The 19,957-nt window shown below is 43.7% G+C and overlaps 1 protein-coding gene across 1 annotated transcript in view; it reads left to right on the forward strand.

Annotated features, from left to right (window-relative positions):
- The first annotated feature begins 667 nt into the window (after positions 1–667).
- The window catches only part of ANOS1 (anosmin 1), a 694,126-nt gene continuing 674,836 nt past the window's right edge, over positions 668–19,957 (forward strand). The window contains exon 1 of the mRNA XM_078064553.1: positions 668–1,206. The gene's annotated coding sequence lies outside the window, so the exon portion shown is untranslated. The remainder of the gene's footprint in view (positions 1,207–19,957) is intronic.

Below are 19,957 nucleotides of genomic sequence, written 5' to 3' on the forward strand. Positions count from 1 at the left end.
TGTCTTTGAATTTCAGTGACTTTTTTTTTAAATCCCCAAGATGTCTAATTTAATTTTCCCATCCACCTGTTACTTTTCTTTACTCCCAACACGTGTTTCCATTCATAGGTATTGCTGATCTCTGCACATTAGGAGCTTACCGATTGAAAGAGTTAGACCCACACAGCCATTCAGGGAAGGGATGGTAGGGAAAACAGCTGGTGAAAAAACGAAGGTATGACTTCTGTTCATGAAGAGCGTCAACATTACTTGTATTCAATGTGCTACTGAATTATTGTGAGTGCTATTTTTTAGCCTCATTTCTTCCTATTTGTCTTTAACATGGATGCCAGTAATGAGTAGTGATGCTCTGAGTCCCAGCTGGAACGAGTTGTTTTCCTTAGAATCTGCGTTCTGCGTGCCTGTGTTGGTCTAACTTTTTTAGTCTGTAAGCGCCCTAATGTGCGGAGATCCGCAGGGTCAGTGATTATGGCATTACTGTGTGCTTCCTTTTCCGTCAGCCTTCGACTTCTCATCTCTTTTTATGTCTCTAATTCCACCAATACGGCTGCCTTTCAACAAGAGTGCTTGTGCGCCTGTTTTGGACGGTTGTCCATCTCTGAATATTGGCCATTTTTACCTCTGCTTTTGCCACTCTTAGTCTCATTTCCCCTTTCTCTTCCCTAAGGTCATTGTCAAAAAGGATGAGGAGTGCCTGCAGAATGACATACAACTGCAACAGAAACCTTCCAACACACGTTCCTTGGCTCGTTCAAGCAATCTTCACTGAGCACATACTCCCGTCTGTTACTGACTTCTATGCCACCTGCTATTGGTTTGAAGAAAACGAGGCATAGCTTTTACCTTTCCAGAACTCACTGTTAAGTGTTTTTGAAATTACTGGACCTCCCCATGGCTGTTGGAATAAATTAGGCCTCCGTGATGGCAGCTAGGGTGATGGTATTTTGGCTGTAGATATTACCACCAGGGATGAAGACTGTCTCCATTGGTCACCCGCTCGAGTGGACATAGGTACCTTTTTGTTTTTTCTGTACATCTTTGACTTGAAGTCAGAAGATCTGGACCTAATATTAGCTTTGCCATTGAGTAACACATACAACCTAACTAATTCAATCTGTGCAGGCTGAGTAACACCTTTGCTCAGCGTGATTGCCGGCTTACACTGCATTTGCTGAGTGAATCGACAAAGACATGAACACAATAAAGGTAGGACCTTGGGTAATGCAGGCAACTTGTCTCACCTTCAGAACCATCATTTTAAAACGGAGATGACTGCATTAGGGCTCTTTAAAGACTCAACGATAACTTTTGTTTTTAAGATTCCAAATTCAATTTTTGCATACTGGACTGGATATCTTGGGGAAAAGAAAACCAGACAGGTCAAAAATCTACTGTAATGCTCTATTAGAGTTAAATATGATCCAGTGACGATTTCTCAGAAAGTAATTTTTTTCAAAGAATGTACATAAACCCCAGATGATATTTTTAATAATGTTATCATCATCATTATTGATATTCACCTAAGGGCACTTTACCTTGGCAAGCAGTTCAGGATTTGTCAATTTTATGCTTAGGTGTATTGATCTCACTTAGACTCCCTCATCCATACAGCCCAGAATGGTGATTTGATAATTCCTCAGCAATCATATTAACTCCTTACATTCATTAGAATTCCTTTCATTGTGAGTTTTTATAAAGCTTTCTAGTAATGAATTACTGAGTCCCTAGCACGAAAGGAAATGAACTTATTGTTTACTCTTCCACGACCATAGGAGTTTCCAGCAGACAGCTTGCCATTAGCAAAGCAAGCTCACTTTCCCAATGTACAAACTGCTAAGTTTTCCCTCGTTATATATTTGCTACCAATTTCCTTGGATTGATTTATATTTTAGGAATTGGTTCTAATTTTGAATTGGCCACTGTGTGTCTTTCCTCTGAAAACTGGTCAAGAACATGCACAGTGTAATACTTTTTTTTTTTTTAATATTGATCTTTTTTTTAAAAGATTTTTTTAATTTATTTTTCAACAGAGAGAGAGATAGCGAGAGAGGTAACACAAGAAGGGGGAGCGGGAGAGGGAGAAGCAGGCTTCCCGGCGAGCAGGGAGCCCGATGTGGAGCTCGATCCCAGGACCCTGGGATCATGACCTGAGCTGAAGGCAGATGCTCAACGACTGAGCCACCCAGGCGCCCCAGTATAATACTTAATGCTGGAATACATAGGACTAAAATAAGTAAGGCTGTCTTGATGATGCTTGATTTGACATCAGTCCATCAGTCCAAATCTGTGACTACACACATTCTCTTGAAGGCACTCTGCTTTGAGAATCTCTTGCAGTAGTTTAATTAGACAAGTACTTGGGTTTTCACTCACAGTCCTGTAAGTCAAGAAAACCCCCTTTCGTTGTACTTCTTTGTATATGAATCACACGTACTACTGTCACTGACATCTTTGTTAGGTTTCTGGAATGTCTGAGGGACTCTGTGTAAGGTATACAACACCTGTGCAGGGGATTTCCAGGTTTCTTGCAAATTCTACTCCGTTCCACCGCATAGAATAGATGATAAAATAGCTTGTTATAAAGCCACTGAGAACAGGTGCCTTTGGTGGCTGGTTTTATTCATTAAAATAACCATGGATATAGAGTAGTGTTTAAGGGTATAGGCTTTGGTCTCAGACTTCATGGTTTTGATTCCCTGTCCTGCCTTAGACTACCTGTGTAGCTGGGGCAGACTTTCTTTACTCTCTCTCAGACTCTCTTTTCTCATTGTGAAAGGCAGGATACCCCACATGGTCACTGGGGATTAAATGAGTAATACTAATGGAATAGTTGAATGCTTAGATCGGCAATTGTCAGAGAAGGCGTTCAGTAGGGGCACCTGGGTGGCACTTTCTGTTAAGTGTCCAACTCTTGGTTTCGGCTCAGGTCATGATCTCAGGGTCGTGAGATCGAGCCCTGTGCCAGGCTCAGCACGGAGTCTACTTGGGATTCTCTCTCTCTCTCCCACTCCTGCTCTCTCTCTCTCTCTCAAATAAATAAATCTTAAAAAATAGTGCTCGGTAAACATTAAAAAAAAAGGGGGGGCAAACAAAAAGCCAATTTGTGACATTTCTTTTCCCGTGATGTAAAGAATAAAATCCAGAAAAAACAAGGAAGCAAGATAGCTACTGACTAAATTTTCTTCCTCTCCCCCTCCCTCCCTGCCCCGACCCAGGATATTTCCTTATAAAATTAGAGAGTAGACTTGGGAATGAGAAGGTGATGGCTGTGGGTATAGAAATGTCTGGCTGAAGAAAGGACTATTAAATAGACATTTTATATTTTGGGTAATTACCCAGAATACAGAAGGCAGTTTTCCATGCTTGGGAAACTCCCTGCTACACTGGGAGAGCCTTCTTAATTTTTGTTTTAAATTTTATTGTGCATGGCAGGCTGTGTTCCCTTTAGAGGCCATCTGAATATTGGATTTGCCCATATAATTTCATGAACTGAGTTATTCCACTTATCTGTGAGCTCTCATACATTTGATTCCATGAATATAATTTGATACATTTGGCTAAAAGACATTGGCTAATGTCATAAGAATTTCATCTTGGCATAGATACAGCAAGATTGGAAACATGTAGCAAGGTACAACAAGTCTGGTTGGTAGGACTCTATAAAGAGAGAAATAATTTGTTTCTTAAAAATCAGAGGGCTTGGCGTATCCGGTATAGTCTTATTCATAATGTGCCTTTTAATATTCAGTCTGTTACATGCACAGAGTAAAGAAAAAACACGAATTTAACCCTTCTCCAATGCAAATATTTGATAGACCATTTAAAATTTTATCTCAATATTTTCCCTTGATCTCAATTAAGTTATGAAGCTTTCTTTTGTAGAAAAAAAATAAATCATACTCAACATAGTCTCAGTTTGATTAATATTTTTTGTCAATTCGATTATATTTCATGTAATTTCATAACTCACATGGGTTGCTGGCAACAGATGTAGACATTCATGGAAAATTCTGGAGAGTGACAGAGACCATCTCTACTTCCTTTATTAGAGCATAATCAGAAAAAGAAACCTTGTAGGAAGAGGTGCAGTGGCCCTAAGAAGAAAAACTGTAATTGATGTACAAAATATCCATGTTTGGTTTTTTGATACTTTAAAGACTATCAGTAAAAAAAAGTATTTTATCTGATCTGCTGGAAGGGTTGACACCTTGAAAAAAATTTTTCCAGTTGGAGCTGAGTCCTTTTCTGGATAATTTGTGCTCTTTATGTATATATGTGTGTGTTCAAATTACTATGGCTTTGTAACAAATTACCCCCAAAATGTAGCGGGCTTAAAACAATGGTAATAATTTCTTACCTCTTGGGTTTCTATGGATGGGGAATTTGGAAGTGGCTTAGCTGAGTGGTTGTGGCTCTGGTTCTCTCAGGAGGTTGCAGTCAGTTGTTGACCGGGGCTGCAGTCGTCTGAAGGCTTAACTAGAGCTGGGATCTACTTTCAAGGCAGCTCCCTCACTTGCCTGACAAGTTAATCCCTTTCTACCTGGCCTCTTCATGCTTGAGTATCCTCACAGCGTGGCGGAAGGCATTTCACAGAGTGGGTGATGCAAAAGACCAAAGGGGAAGCTTTGATGGCTTTTATGACTTAGGCTTAGAAATCACACACTATCATTTCTGCTGTATTCTCTGGGTGCAGGGCCAGTCCTGGTTCAGTGTGGGAGTGGACTATGCAAGGGTATGAATTCCAGTTGGTGAGCATCACTGGGGGCCATTTTGGAGGTTGGCTACCATGGTGCATGTATTTATATGCTTTAACTAACATTTGAGAATGTGTTTAGTAAAATACCAGTATTGGACGTGATCTACTTAAACATAAAGAGAAAAATGATTGAAGGTTCAAAAAGATGAGTTCAAATACAGCAAATCTGAAAACCATGAATGTGCTCTGCTTTTGGCCAAAACATCAGTTTTAAAGACACTTCCTTCTTTAATAGATAAAGATTTAAAAGCTTTCATGTATCCAATCATTCTTAAGCTTGGAATTACCCTTTTTCTCCTTTGCTTGGCTGGAGGTTATGCATACATAAGGACCTTAACACCTATAATAGTAATTCACGGAAACAGGTCATTAGAAACAGAATACATTTGTATGTGCTATGGTTCAATAATGAACGTGTTCACGTGAAAAAGAGTCTGGGAAATTTAGGATTTACAAGCGAGTTAGAGGACTCTGGTGTGTATCTGATTCCATAAAGTCTCTCCACCATTGGGAGCCTTGAAAGGAGTATGTTGAGGTCTTTAAATATGGCAGAAAACCGCACACTGCCTGCTCTGGAGTATTAGGAGATGTACCTGATACAGCCTCATGAGAAGTGGTTTCAGAGTTTGGAGGTGGCTCTACCACATGAAGTTTGGCCTAACATCTCGTTAAAGTCATCCTTGGAACAGAACCCTGAATTCCTTGTGCAGTAGAACGGAGGAACAGACTGGAGAAAGAGGCAGTTGGAGAATAAAGATTCAGACGGGGAAAGCAATACCCAGATTCAGGGGTCCACGGTGTCTTCGACTGGGGCTACTCATAGTTGTTTCATGTAACCACATTTCATCCATGGTTTTATCCCCCTGGCTTTGCAAAACTGAGGACCAATGTATCTTTGCAGGTTTCCTGTTTCCTTGTTGGTTTTGCTTGTTTTGTTTTTTTCTTTATTGAAACTGGCTTTCCTGAACACCCAAATTTGAAAAATGGCATGGTGGGGCTGCTCTCCACCTCTCAGGATTTGTCGTGAAGAAACAAAATAGAACAAAACAAAATAAGCCACCACCCACCCCCAACTTTACCACTGTAATAAGAAACTGCAAAGAGATGGGGGTTATGGTAAAGTTGGACAATTCTTTGAAAGGATTTAATAATAATTTGTCTTTAAAATACCCCAAAATAAGATATGCAAGTGAGATAATATATATTTTTAATTGGATTTTTTTTTTGGGGATGGATTCTTGTCCAGGCTCCATTTGCTAGAGGCTTATTTTTATCTGGGTTCTTCCTTTTCTAAAACTGTCGGAAAGAATTATTTTCTCAGGACATCAGATTCTTGGCTCAAGCTGTAACCAGACAGGCTGCAGAATTTTTTTTTTAAGTATCTTTTTCTTCTTGTTTCTCATCTTTTATTTCTCAAAATACATGTGCTTTTTATAGATATGGGAGCAATTTTCAGATTGGGCTCTCTGAAAATAGTTTGAATTAGAATATATTAGGGGAAAATCATAATTTACCCACAGAAGCACATCATGTTTTATTTTATTAAAAGCAGTACACAGAGGCTGCAGACAGGGAAAAAAATGAGGTGGAGATTTTTCTCTCAGCTATGATTTAAGCCATCGTTTTGTTTATAGGAATAGTTTTTAATTTTAAATGGACACATTAATTAAAAATAAATTTAAGCACAAGTTTCTTTTCTGCTTTGCTTTGTTTATATTTCTCCTCAAACATCCTCCTGGGGACGGAAGAAGTCCAAAGGGTCATATTTTACACGGGTATCCTTTTCCAACTATGGAATTAACCCTGTAAAATTCCAAAGAACTTTGCCCCCTGGATCCATGTCTCCTGTCTACTCGTATTGACTCTCCTTCTGTTCATGCCCTTTATCCTTCTACTCATGATTACAGTGTTGCTTGAACTCTTCATGTCCAATTTAGTTTCCATATTGCATGAGGTTGTTACTTTTCATCCGTAATAGTCTGATTGCATCCTATCTGTCCCAAAGTTTGTGAACAGTTTCCATTGCTCTTGGGTGAAGTCCAAAGCCCTCTAGCTCAAAAACCAGGCACCACGAAACATGCAAATACTGCATGACCTAGTAATCGCCCATGTGGGCTTTTGTCCCAGACAGATGAAACTTATGTTCACACATAGATCCATATATGAATATTCATGGTAGCTTTACTTGTAAGAGCTCCAAAGTGAAAACAATGTCAGGTGTGCTTCAACAGGTGAATGGTTAAGCCAACTGTGATCCATCCATATGATGGAATAGTACTAGGCAATAAAAAGGAACAGACTATTGATACAGCAACATGGATGTATCTCCAAGGAAATATGCTGAGTGGAAAGAGTCAATCAGTTATTAGTTGGAGGCAGAATAATTCCTCGGTATTTATAGCTTGCTGCTCATAAGATCCCAGTGGAATACTGTCACCATAGAAAGTCCTCAGGTCGACAGTTGTTAGGTGTTGGCAGTTGGAAAACAGCCTTGGAGACATGAAAACGTATGTGCCAAGGCGATATGGGTAAGCATGGGAAGAGCTTACTACCGAAAATGAAATTAAGGAAATCTCCAGAAAGTAGAGAAAAGAAGACTAGGAAATGGAGAACAGGAAAGAATAAGAAAATTAGACCACTCTAGGATGTCCCATATATAAACAGTAGGAGCTCCAGAAAGAGGAAAAAAAAAAAACAACAGGAAACAGAGGTAATAAATCATAAATTATTTTTTTTAAAGTCCAAAAAGTGATTTTTGTTTCTGTAGGAACATGGTGGTAGTTTAGTTCTGAATTATCTTCTAGAAAACTTAGGCAGATACAAGGAAAACAATAGCAACCTACAAGACACATTTTCAGTGAATCTGAGAAATGGAGAAAACCTGCAGACTCCAAATTATAAGCACAGCTCCCCAAGTCAGAGCCGGCAGGAAGCCTGTATGGAAAGTCACAGCAGTTTTATGTAATCATAGTATAAACATAGTATACAGTATCAGGGAAGGTTTGCCTGGGAGTCATCCACGTGGAGGTGCTGCTTAAAGTCACTGGAGTAACCAGCTTACATCAGTGGTGTTATAATATGTTTACAGATCACCAGCGGATCTCATTACAGTCTCCTCAAGGCCGGGACCTGAGGCTCTGCATTTCCAACAGGCCCCTGGGCATCCTGTCCATGGACCCTTGGACTAACCAGATCCACAGCACACACTTTGAGCAGGGTTCTTCCGCCCTGGCTGCACTTTCTAATCACCCGTTGCCGGGGACCCAGGCATCAGTGGTCAACTGCAGCTCTAAAGGCAGAATCTGGGAATTAGGTGTCAAGCTAGATGTGCTAGAGGCCACAAAGATGCCTTAAAGAGGGAAGCAAGCCAGGTGCAGTGGAGGGGAGCTGTGTAGCCATGTGGAAATGTGTGCCCAGTTGCTGGCAAATATTCCCATTATTCAAGAGGGCCAGGCATTTGGGTACAATGCTGATGGGAGAACAATGCATTTATTTAAAAGATTTATTTATTTATTTATTTATTTATTTATTTACTTACTTGCTTACTTACTTACTTACTTACTTACTTACTTACTTACTGAGAGCACGAGCTGCAGACTCTGGGCTGAGTGCAGAGCCAGACATGGGGCTCGACTGCACAACCCTGAGATCATGACCTGGGCTGAAACCAAGAGTCAGATACGCAACCAGCTGGGCCACCCAGGTGCCCTGAAAACAATGCATTTTTAGGCAGCGCCACCCAATCCAGATTTTTCTGCGACACTGAGCAGGGCAGCATTGGGCAGACTGGAAAAACCTGCTGGCTAGCTTGGTAGCAATCACTGATCAAGATGAGAGCTCAGAAGTGTGTAGGAGGGGTTTGTGTCATCCTAATGACTGAGGGTTGGAAGGTACAGTGGGCAGGGTCCAGGAATGCCAAACACCTGCAGTGCTGGGACAGCTCTGTACCATGAAGAACAGTGAGGACTTGTCCTGACAAAGTGACAGATGCCCCACCAGAGAAAAGAGGCACATTAGGACTTGGGGAAGACAGTTTCAGAAACTAACTGAAAAAACAAAAACAAACCCTAACTGACTAGGTAATCCAGAAGGTTTCTCCACCTGATTTCCTAGGATACAATTATGTGTATGTGTATCTATCATCTATCTATCTATCTATCTATCTATCTATCTATCTATCTATCTATCTTATCTATCTATCATCTATCTATCTATATATCATCTCTCTGGTATCTGTCAACATACACAGAAAACTTATTTTTCTGGTAAAGAAGTATTTGAGGCAATAGGAATATATGAATGGTCAAACTGTATTATCAAAAAAAAAATTTTTTTTTTCAGTTTGACATTGACTATATTACACATTTTAAAGTTCTGTGTTCAGATTAAGCCATAAAAGACTCCTCAAGCATCTTCACCCACGAAACCTGTTCTGTACTTTCTTGATAATATCTTTTATCCATTTATTAGTTTGTATAACATACACATTCCTTTTGGGATTGTCAGCATAGTGGTCCATAAATCATCCCAACTTTCTACTTTTCTTTTCATTCATATAATTCTCTACTCTTCTTAAAGTTTTAAAAAATGCCCAATGATATACAATGAAAAGAATTATTTTTTCCAACCTGCCTCAGTAGGTTATATGTCAGGTGAGGTTTTATGGACTTGTACTGCAAAGATATAACGTTATATTACATAGAAGGAATATAGGAGAAATATTGCTGATTAAAAGGCATCATACTGGATAGTGACCATGTGCATCGAGGAAGAAAAATGGAAGTAGGATTAAATTGTAAGTATGAGGTTCTGTAACGGGGGATTCGGAATGCCCATTCATTCGGAATGCCCACTGGCCATTCATTCCTGGAATGGAATGCAGACTGGCACCACAGCTATTCACGTTTGATTTAAGCCTTTATATGCTCACAGTTGTGTGAGTGGTAAAATAAAGAAGAATCTATAACGCAGTGTGTGTAAGGGCTGTCCTTGGTCACCATCTGAAGTCATCTTATTCACTCCCAGCTCGGTTGTCCAGTACCTAAGCTCTGTGGGGCAAGGACCCGGTGGGGCGGGTTCAGCCGTCAGAGCAGACCTGGCACTCAGCAGGCTGTGTTAGTCGGCGAGGGCTGCTGCCCAGGGCACCCACACTGGGGCGGTTAGACAACGGAAACTGAGGATCTCCCAGTCTTGAGGCTGGAAGTCTGAGATCAAGGGCCAGGCTCCCTCTGAAGGCTCTAGGGAAGACTCCGTTCTAGGCCTCTCTCCTGCATCTGGTAGTTCCTTGGCTTGTTGCCGAACTCCAGTCCTCCCATGGCGTTCTCCCTGTGTGCGAGTCTGTCTCCGAACTTCGCCCTTTTATAAAGTCACATTGGATTAGTCTCCCCCACCCTCAGATGGCCTCATCCTCCCTTAACTAATTACATTTGAAATGGACCTATTTCCAAACAGAGTCACATTCTGAGGTACTGGGGGTTAGGATTTCAACATGCGAATTCCGGGGAGATGCAATCCAACCCATAACATAGACGTGCAATACATATGTATTAAATGAATGAAGAAACGAGATCGGGAAAGGGCTGGTCTGGGCACCGTTCTCCTTCCAAGTGGTCAGGACACTGTGTGCACCTGATGACAGCTGTCCCAGGAACCAGTATTCTGTAAAACGTAAGAGTCAGTGATGGTAACTTGATTCTTTATAGACACAAGAGGGTGATTCCTTGAGTGACCTAAGGATGACAGTACATACAGGGTCAATGGCTTAATAACAGATAAAGTATAAATGTATAAAGAATTCTAGGAAGACTATCCAGTTATAGCTAGAGAGTGGCTTTGGATGTGACTTGTTGGTTCCTGAGCTGAACCTGCAAATCTGGACGCTGGGCACAGTGCTGCCCAAGGTCTGAAAACCCACGCGAAAGCCCAAGTTCAGGACATTGCCCCAGGCCCTACTGATGCTCTCTGCTTCGGCAGCCCTAGACTTTTCTCTCATTTGGCTTCTAGCATCGCTCTGGGTATCTGTTCTCATCTGACCTCTTTTGTCTTCTTAGTCATCCTATATTTACCCATCCCTGACTTGCCACTTACTTATGTCACAGGACTTAAACTCATTGCAGAATTCTTAGACATTTTGCATGTAATTTCTCCAAAGTTCTAACTTTCACAGAGAGGAAACTTTCTGTTGTGTTTATAGAAAATATGATACCTGTGTACCTATTGTTCACTGCTTTTGTTCCTCATTGCGATGGCACAGATCTGTACGATACTGGAACTTCTGGAGTTGCAGAAAAATAAGCACCATGGGAGGAAGGAGTCATGTCTGATTTTTTTGTTTTCCAGCTGTATTCTCAGTTCCTGAATAGCACCTGGCAGATATTTGTTGTCTTACTGAGATTCCTTTCCTGCTGGGAACCTAAGGGCTAATCGCTTCAGCCTTCAGCAGAATGATTGAAAATAACTAATGTGGACATTGTGGGAGGCATTTTATGTACTTCTATACTTTAGGCTGTGGGCTGCAAGCTGCTGGGGAAATGCTCCTCCATTATTTAAAATATTTCTTCTCATATACTGTTTTCTGTGTCTGTAAATAAACACCCTCACTTTCAAGACAACCATGTGTCTACTGAGAGCCAGCTTCACATTCAGGTAGGATTTTCTTTCAAACACTTCAAATATGGGTTCTTCCCATGTGAAACTGATACTAAAAAATTAGCAACTTACTCAAAGTCACCTGGCCAGGGAGTGGCAGAAACAGGACTCAAACTGGGCTTTCTGACTCCAAGGTCAGTGTTCTCCCCCGGAAAATATTCAAGTGACTGTTTTTCTTAAGAGACAAAAAAGGGAAAGAGGAAATGCACAACTTTTATTACAGTTCATAGATCTAAAACTGGGAGCAATCACCCCCCCTGCCCCATCGGTGGGGAAACTGAAGCCCAAAGCCTCCCTCAAAGGGTCACAAAACAGTAATGGGAAAAGAGTGTCTAGAACACATCTAATAGAAATAGAATGCCTGCCTCAATACCAGCCATAGTGGTAATTTTATTTTTTTTAAAGATTTTTATTTTATTTATTTGACAGAGAGAGAGAGAGAGACAGCCAGAGAGGGAACACAAGCAGGCGGAGTGTGAGAGGGAGAAGCAGGTTCCTGCCCGAGCAGGGAGCCCGATGCGGGGCTCGACCCCAGGACCCTGGGATCACGACCCGAGCCGAAGGCAGACGCCCAACGACTGAGCCACCCAGGCGCCCCCATAGTGGTAATTTTAAATTTTCTAGCAGTGTCATTAAAAAAAGTAATGTGATAAAAAACAGACAAAATTAATAATATATGCAAATGATCCAATACATCAAAAATAATATCATTTCGGCACATGATAAATAAATAAGTTACTAATGGGTATTTTACATTCTTTTTTTCCCATTCCAAATCTTCCAAATCCTGTGTGGATTTTACACTTATTGCACCTCTCAATTCAGGCTAGCCATGTTTCAAGTACTCAGAAGCTGCCCGTGGTCAGCGGCTACACTCTTGGACAGCACGGCTCCAGGACAGCGCTGAAGCCCTAATTTCCTTCTCGGCAAATGCACACTACCTCTCCGACTTACATGCTATTGGGATTTATAAAATAATAATCATAAAGAGCTGGTGCTTGTTTTGAATTACTGTAGGTGGAAGAAGGCAGGAGTAGCAACCAGCTGGGAAGTATATTTCATTCGTGGAAGATGTTTTAAATTATAACTCTTGTCCAAGTAGTGCAAATTAGTAATGAAAACTAGATTATAAATTTCACAGTGGGGTATAATATTGAACATATTTGTGTTCTGAAGATAAAAGTGACTAATACACTTTTGACGTAATGCTTCCAGGATTTCTGATTCTCATTCTTTGGGTTATTTTCAATTATGGAAACATTCCATTAAAACTCATTCCCTTCTCCCTGGCACCCCCTCCACCCACCCAAGGAGCAGCACAGGGGCTCTTATAACATCATGGTAGGGGAGCTGCCCTCTTTCTCCCCCTTAAATCTGTTCAGATGCTAACAGGTCAGTCTTTCCTAAAATATGCTCAACGGAACAATTCTGTGGGGTGTGGTTAATGATTCTACAGGGAAAAAGAGTTTCTGTGTCCAAATGAGTCTGGGCAAAACTGGGCTAATCATATCAGTTATGGTGGGATTTGGCTGCATGTGACAAAGTTGACTCACAGTTTTAACCAAGTAGGAATTAATCTCTTCTCACATTACAAAAGATCCAGACACAGTCCAAGGCTGATGCAGTGACTTCACACTCTCCCCAGCATCCCAGACTCTTCTTCCTCTCTTGTCTTCAGCTTGTACTTTTAATCCTCATGCTCATTGCCTCCTTCTTGCAAGATGGCTTCCCCAAATGTGTATGTTTTAGGCTCAAAGAAGAAAGGAGGAATGGAGTGAAGGAGGGATGGAAGGATGAAAGGAAAGGGGTTAGGAAGGATGGAGGGAAGGAGGGGTGGAGGGAGGAAAGATGCCTTCATCAGGAAAGCTAAAACTTTCCCCCAAGTCTAGGAGTCTCCTACTTAGGTTTCATTAGCTGGAATGATATCCCAAGGCTACCTGCAGCTTCTGGAAAGATGGATATTTTAACAGAGCACATTATGGTGGTAAACTAACCCTTCTCTTCCTAAGAATGAAGGAGGAGATGGAATCTGGAATGTTCAGTATGTGCCACGTGGAGTCCAAAGTTTTCTTAGAGACTTTTTTTTTTTTTTTTTTTAACATTTTCCTTTGTGCATGTCAAATGGGGGAAATATTAACCTCCTTTTTTCTCCATAAAATCTTTTTTTTTTTTCTTTTCCCATGATGGAACTTGAAGAACTATTGATCTGGAAGATATGCTTTGGGGAAGTTGTATTGGTGTGTAATCGTGAGAAAGCCGCATGTCCTGAAAAAAGAGACGAATGAGGGGTTTGCGGACGACCCTGGTATATGACGAATGCTGATGTCGTCCTTGCCCCCTTTCTCCCTTGTCCACCTCTCTTGTAGTAGCTGAGGTCGGTCTTTTCTCTCGTTGGGTAACTAGCCATGCATGGACATGTTCTCGGCGCTTGCAAGGAGAGTTTTTGCTTTCTTGATGAAGGGGATGGAGGATGTGCACGCTAAGCTCTTCCCTCTACCTCTGCCTTGAACACAGATACCATGCCTTGAGTGACAGCGACCATGTGGCCCAAACCAGTGCACGTCCCCGGGAATTCCAGAACCAGCAGCCCTTCAGTGAACGCCAGCCAGGCCCAGGGCGTGACATGAGAAACAGTAGCAAGGCTCCCGCTCCAGGTGCGGCCAGGAACCAGCAGGTGGCGGTGGTTGGGCGGCCCCCTTCAGATCCCGGCAGCCTCCGCGGCGGGGCGGGGCGGCCCCTCCCCCCCAGCTCCCGGCAGCCTCCGCGGCGGGGCGGGGCCCGCCTCATCTCCCAGCAGCCTCAGCGCCCGCAGGCTCCCTCGCCGCTCCAGGGCCGCCTGCTCCTCAGAAGGCGGCGCTGCGCTTGGGGCTTCCCCGCCGCTCCCCGCCGTCACGGTAGCCCCGCCGCCAGGGGGAGCCGAGTCCTCCAACGCCCCTGGACTTGGGGGAAGCACTGCGGGGAGACCGGCCCCGAAGGAGGGGACTCCGGGTAGCCGCAACTCTCCAACGTGGCGCTGCCCCCTCGCGGGGCGGAGGGAGGGGTGCGGCCCCACACGGTGCGCCCCCCAACTTGGTACACCTGCCTCTGAGAGAGGAGGCTGCAAACACCTAGCTTTGAAGACACGCACAGAACTGGGCTCTTGCGGGCGCCCCTGCCGCCCTCGGCGTGAGGGCTGCGGAGGAGCGTCGCCCGGGGGCAGTCGGCTGGTTTCACTTCCGTGGATTCCCGCTGCTGCCTGGGATCTGGCCCCAGGCTGAGTGCCCCGTTTGGGAGGACAGTGCTGCCCTTTGACTGCAAGCGCCCCTCTGGCTTGGCATCTCTAGCTGTCTCAGCCATTGATTGGAGGATGGGATGGCCTGTGGTCTGTCCTGTCTTCCTTATCTCACGTGCGCTCTGTCTGCCGCGCACCCTTGGATGTGCAGATTGGCGCTGGTGGCCTTCCTGGTTGGTGCACCGTGAGCCGGTTTCTAAGCCCAAGACTCGGTCTTGACCCTACTTTTTCCATCAAGGTTCCAGCACGACCATGGGTTTCTGGCGGTTCTCATCATTGTTTTCTGGGAAACCGTGGGGTGGTCAGCCTCCAAGATGGTGCCCAGTAGGTCTTCCCTCTTGACAGTCAGATCCTGGGCGGTTTTCTCCACTTTGCTGAGGACTGACCGGTACAGCATTAAGACTGATAGAGCATTATGGAAATGCTGGGGTCTTGTCACTTTGGAGGAGAGGTCTTGGAAGGCATTGCCCCTGCGCCTTGCTCTCTCTCGGATCCCTCGCTCTGCGGAAGGCAGTTGTCCTGTGCTATGAACCCAGCTAAGGAGTCTCACGAAGACGTCTTTGTGGTGAAGAACGGAGGCCTCCTGACAACAGCCATCACCAAATTACTAGCTCTGTCCACACCCCGTCTTGGAATTGGATCTTCCAGCCACCCATCAAGGCTTCAGATGACCACAGCTCTGGTGGACATCTTGATGGCAACCTCACCCTGAGCCAGAACTACCCGGGTAGGCTGTTCCCAAATCCCTGGTCCGTCGAAAGTGCGGTAAGTCATGATCATCATTGTTTTACACTAAGTTTTCATGTCATTTGTTAGAGAGCAGCAGAAACTAATACGTGGGCGCCTGGGTGGCTCAGTTGGTTGAGCGACTGCCTTTGGCTCAGGTCATGATCCTGGAGTCCCTGGATCGAGTCCCGCATCGGGCTCCCTGCTCAGCGGGGAGTCTGCTTCTCCCTCTGACCCTCCCCGCTCTCATGCTCTCTATCTCATTCTCTCTCAAATGAATAAATAAAACCTTTAAAAAAAAAAAAAAAAAGAAAAAAAAAGAAACTAATACGTAATAGTTCGGGGCCCAGCCACGGCCACCAGAAATTGCTGCAAAGCCCCCTGCCCTTTTGCTGGGCTACGATGATGTTTGCGCTACGAAAGTGCTCATATCATATTTCCCATCTGGGACCTGAGTAAGTACTTCTCAGGACTTGTTGAGTACTTAAGTACTTTTCAGTATTTATTAATTTGGAAACATCAAAGTGGTGTGAGAACTCAGAGAAAAAAGGCAAAGTAGTATTTTAAGATGCAATTGATAAACGTAATCGAATTTATTTTTTATTTATTTATTTATTTTTAAAGATTTTATTTATTTATTTGTCAGAGAGAGAGACAGAACACAAGCAGAGGGAGAGGCAGGCAGAGGGAGAAGCAGGCTCCCTGCCGAGCAAGGAGCCCAATGTGGGACTCGATCCCAGGACCCTGGGATCGTGACCTGAGCCGAAGGCAGCCACTCAACTGACTGAGCCACCCAGGCGTCCCAACGTAATCGAATTTAAAAAAATGGGAAAGTTAGCTCTAGGAAGTTATCAAGGAGCCAAACGTCTGCCTCACCAACCTTATCTGAGACCCTGGAAGGGTGCAGCGGGCTGCTGTTTTTGGGGGAGCCATGGAGACTGCTGGAATTGAGTATTCTGTCTCCTTCGTTCTGCTGTGTGCTTTTGAAGGTGAGATTTGTTTCCTTTATACTTGCAAAGATATACTATTAAAGCCCTGCCCAGGAAGCAAAATGCAGACGTACAGGTGTTAGGTGAGAAATTGTGTGTTTTCATCTGCGACGGTGACAGATTTGCAGGTAAGGTCTATATGGGTGAGGCAGCTTGAGTGGGTGAGCATCTGGCCTGGCTCCATGGGGCGCTGGGCATTTTCTAATCTGCAAGTGTGTGCACCTTTGTGAGGTGGGAGATAGAAGGTAATTGTGAGCGTTCATCATTGGCGCCTCCTCCATTCTGTTCTGTTTTTGTCCTGATTGTGATATATTGATTGCATTGCATTAAATAATTGCATTAATGTGGTTTTTTTTTTTTTTTAAAGATTTTATTTATTTATTTGACAGAGAGAGACAGCGAGAGACGGAACGCAAGCGGGGGAGCGGGAGAGGGAGAAGCAGGCTTCCCGCCGAGCAGGGAGCCCGATGTGGGGCTCGATCCCAGGACCCTGGGATCATGACCTGAGCCGAAGGCAGTTGCTTAATGACTGAGCCACCCAGGCGCCCCAGCATTAATGTGTTTGTAAGGGACAGGTCAGTAGCTCACAGTGCGTTGCAGATAGAAACGGAGCCTGATGAACCTCAACTGATATCTAACCTAATCCAATCACAGTGTCTTAGCTGGGACATTCAGTTACTATGATTAAAACAAAAACGGGGTCATTTACTACACCAATGTCACTCTGATTTTTTACCTTGTACAGTTAGTACAAACTGTCTTTTCATTGTGATTATTGATTATTGTTAAAATACAGTGAATTATTCCTTGGGCAGACAACAGGAAAGTGAACTATAATCTTTTCTGTCATCCCTGAAATGAGAAAGTACAGAAACAGTGTATTGCCCCAAAGGATTTTACACACACACACACACACACACACACACGATTTTGAAAATGCAATGCTTCCGTATGTTGGCTTTTTTTCCCTTTCTGTTGATGTTTTTATTAATGTTAACCTCTCATGAACTAAGGTTCGTCTTACTAACTTTTGAAGATGTGGAACAAAAATGGGTGTTAAAATCACTGGAAACTTCACGGAATGATGGACGTTGGACACCAAAACTACATAGACAGAGCTTTCTCTTTGTCTCATTGGCTTAAAACCTTTTCACTCTGAAAATTAGGTTTCGTTTACAAGCTGATTTGTCCGATTACTTAAAATGGTCTGATAGAAATCAGGAAGAGGAGCACTTCTGAAGGCCCCCTGCTCAGCTGTCTCCCAGGGGACCCGGCCTCACTCCCAATGTCCTTCTGTTTGGACCCCGCGGATACAGGTTTTAATAAGGATGTTAAAGATGTTTGCTGAAGCACCCAGGCAGCCGGAAGACTGCGGGCAGGTTCACCGGTGCCCTCTTACGGGAAGCACAGCGGCCTTTGTTTTGGGAATACGTTTACATAAGAGTAAAGACTTGAAGGGAGAGGAGCAAGGCAGTGGGCTTACGAGGGATTTGATCCCCTCAGGCATCCTGCAGCCTTTTAATGATGAATTCTTTGCTTACCTCCAGTGGTGCTGACTCTGGTCTGCAGATGGGGAATAAGGTAATAGAACGTACTCTCCTCGTCCTTCCCACTCTTCCCCACACCTGGGCCCCCCCTGGGCATCTGCCTACCTGCAGGAGGAACTGGTTCCTGGGGTAAAGAGCAGAGAGGAGGAGAGGAGGTCCCTGTTCACTGCTCTCTGAACTGATCTAATTTTGTTTCATTGTTCTAGTTTTGGCTCAGGGAGCACAGGACTGGTCCCTTTGGTCCAGTGGCAAACCTTGGAATACACGAGGTTTGGGTTTATATGCTAACTTACGGTCAGCATGCTAGTGGAAAATACGGAAGATGCAGTGGCCACCACTTTTCTCTGACTCACTCTCCGGTTATGGAAAGTTTCCTCGTGCTTCATAAGAACTTGAGAAGGCCAGGCCGTCACTGGGATGAGAGAACACATGACAGGTGTCTCCCCCACCCCCAGGGGCTCATTGCAGGGCAGCCACCAGCGATTGGAGGATACTGGAGAACTGAGTTCAAAGTCTCAGTCTTTAGAGTGTTGTTGCCTAGCTCATTATTTTAAAAAGTGACCTCTGCCTTGCAAGAAGCCTTTGACATCTGCAGCTCATTCAGTTCCTTAGTTGTTGAGGAAGAGTTTACCACATTAATACGTGAGGTCGTATATATACATGTGCATGTGTGTCTGTGTGTGCACGTGTGCTTAAAAGACAAACTGAGGGCTGTTAAAAATTTTAAGGGTTTATTTGAGCAAAATCAGGTGTAGCCAAGCTGGAAATAGTTAGGAGAGCGCCACTGACAGTCCGCTCAGGGAGAGACTTTTAAAAAGAAAAGGTAGGAGCAAAGCAAGGAAATTATTGATTGGCTACTGCTTCAAGCCTAGTTGGCTGTTTGCGATTGGTTGTCCTTAGGTTTTGATTTTGTAACTTTGCGGTATTTGCAGGCTGAGGTTTTGTTTTGCTTACTCAGGCTGCTAGGCCATCTGAGCCACCTCGGTCTAATGGCTTCCTTGTTTGTTTAATTTAACAGTGTGCCTGTGTGTGTGTGTGCCTGCTTGTGTGATTGCATGCGTATACGTAGATGTGCGGCACACACACGTACATGCACATACGTGCTGGTGTGTATGCATGTGCGTGCGTGCATCTATGTTTCTGTGTTTATGTTTAGTCACAATACATAACCTGTGGTAACCTCTCTGGTACTTTGGCTTTTGCTTCTTTTCCCACTGTTGCTTTTCACTGTAATGTTTGTATGTAATCAGAAAGGATTTTGAGTCTCCAAATGGTAGATTGCAGTTTCACAGTTAATGGGTCAGGAGGAGCATACTGATCATGGAAGAGAGAGGTTATTTAAACCTAACTGCACAGAATAGGAGTAGCAGTCCTGGGAGCAGTCGTGTCCCTACTCTAGATGGGAGGAGTCTGTTGCCTGGAGACCAGGGAGTAGGGCTCAGCTAACAGAAGATGTCCAAGGCTCCTGGGAAGGGCAGCAGGAGAATCCTGTCCAGGGCTCCTGGGAAGGGCAGCAGCTCCTAGCATGGAGGTGCTTCTGGGCCCGTGTGTCTCCAGGCCCCCAGGTTTCAGATTGCTGTTCAGACTGTGGGAACAACAGCATAATGGTGCATTGGACAAAACATAACTGCTCCACGCCACCATGGTCTGTGTGGTCTGTAAATAAAGACCACCTGATGCTTTAAGGTATTTTTTCTTTTTCCTTCGCTTCCTTTCCTTCTTTTCCCTCTCCTTTCTTGCCTCGCTCTCTGTTTCTCTCTCCTTTCCTCTCTCTCTCCCCTCCCTCCTTCTACCTCTGTCCTTCTTTCTCTCCATACATCCTTTAAAAAATAATCAAATGGTTATAAATCCCTGTTTCTTCTAGGCATCCCTCACACAGGTGAAAATGTGGTATAGTATTTTCTCAATACATAACCATGTTTTTCCTGTAGATATAACATTTACTGCTCAAGCTTTTCTTACATTTATTCCCATACTTTTTTTCAATTTCTTACTAAGTCTTTTTCCTAAACCTAAAAGC

The sequence above is a fragment of the Halichoerus grypus genome, chromosome X (genome assembly GCF_964656455.1).
Source record: "Halichoerus grypus chromosome X, mHalGry1.hap1.1, whole genome shotgun sequence".
Lineage (NCBI taxonomy): Eukaryota > Metazoa > Chordata > Mammalia > Carnivora > Phocidae > Halichoerus > Halichoerus grypus.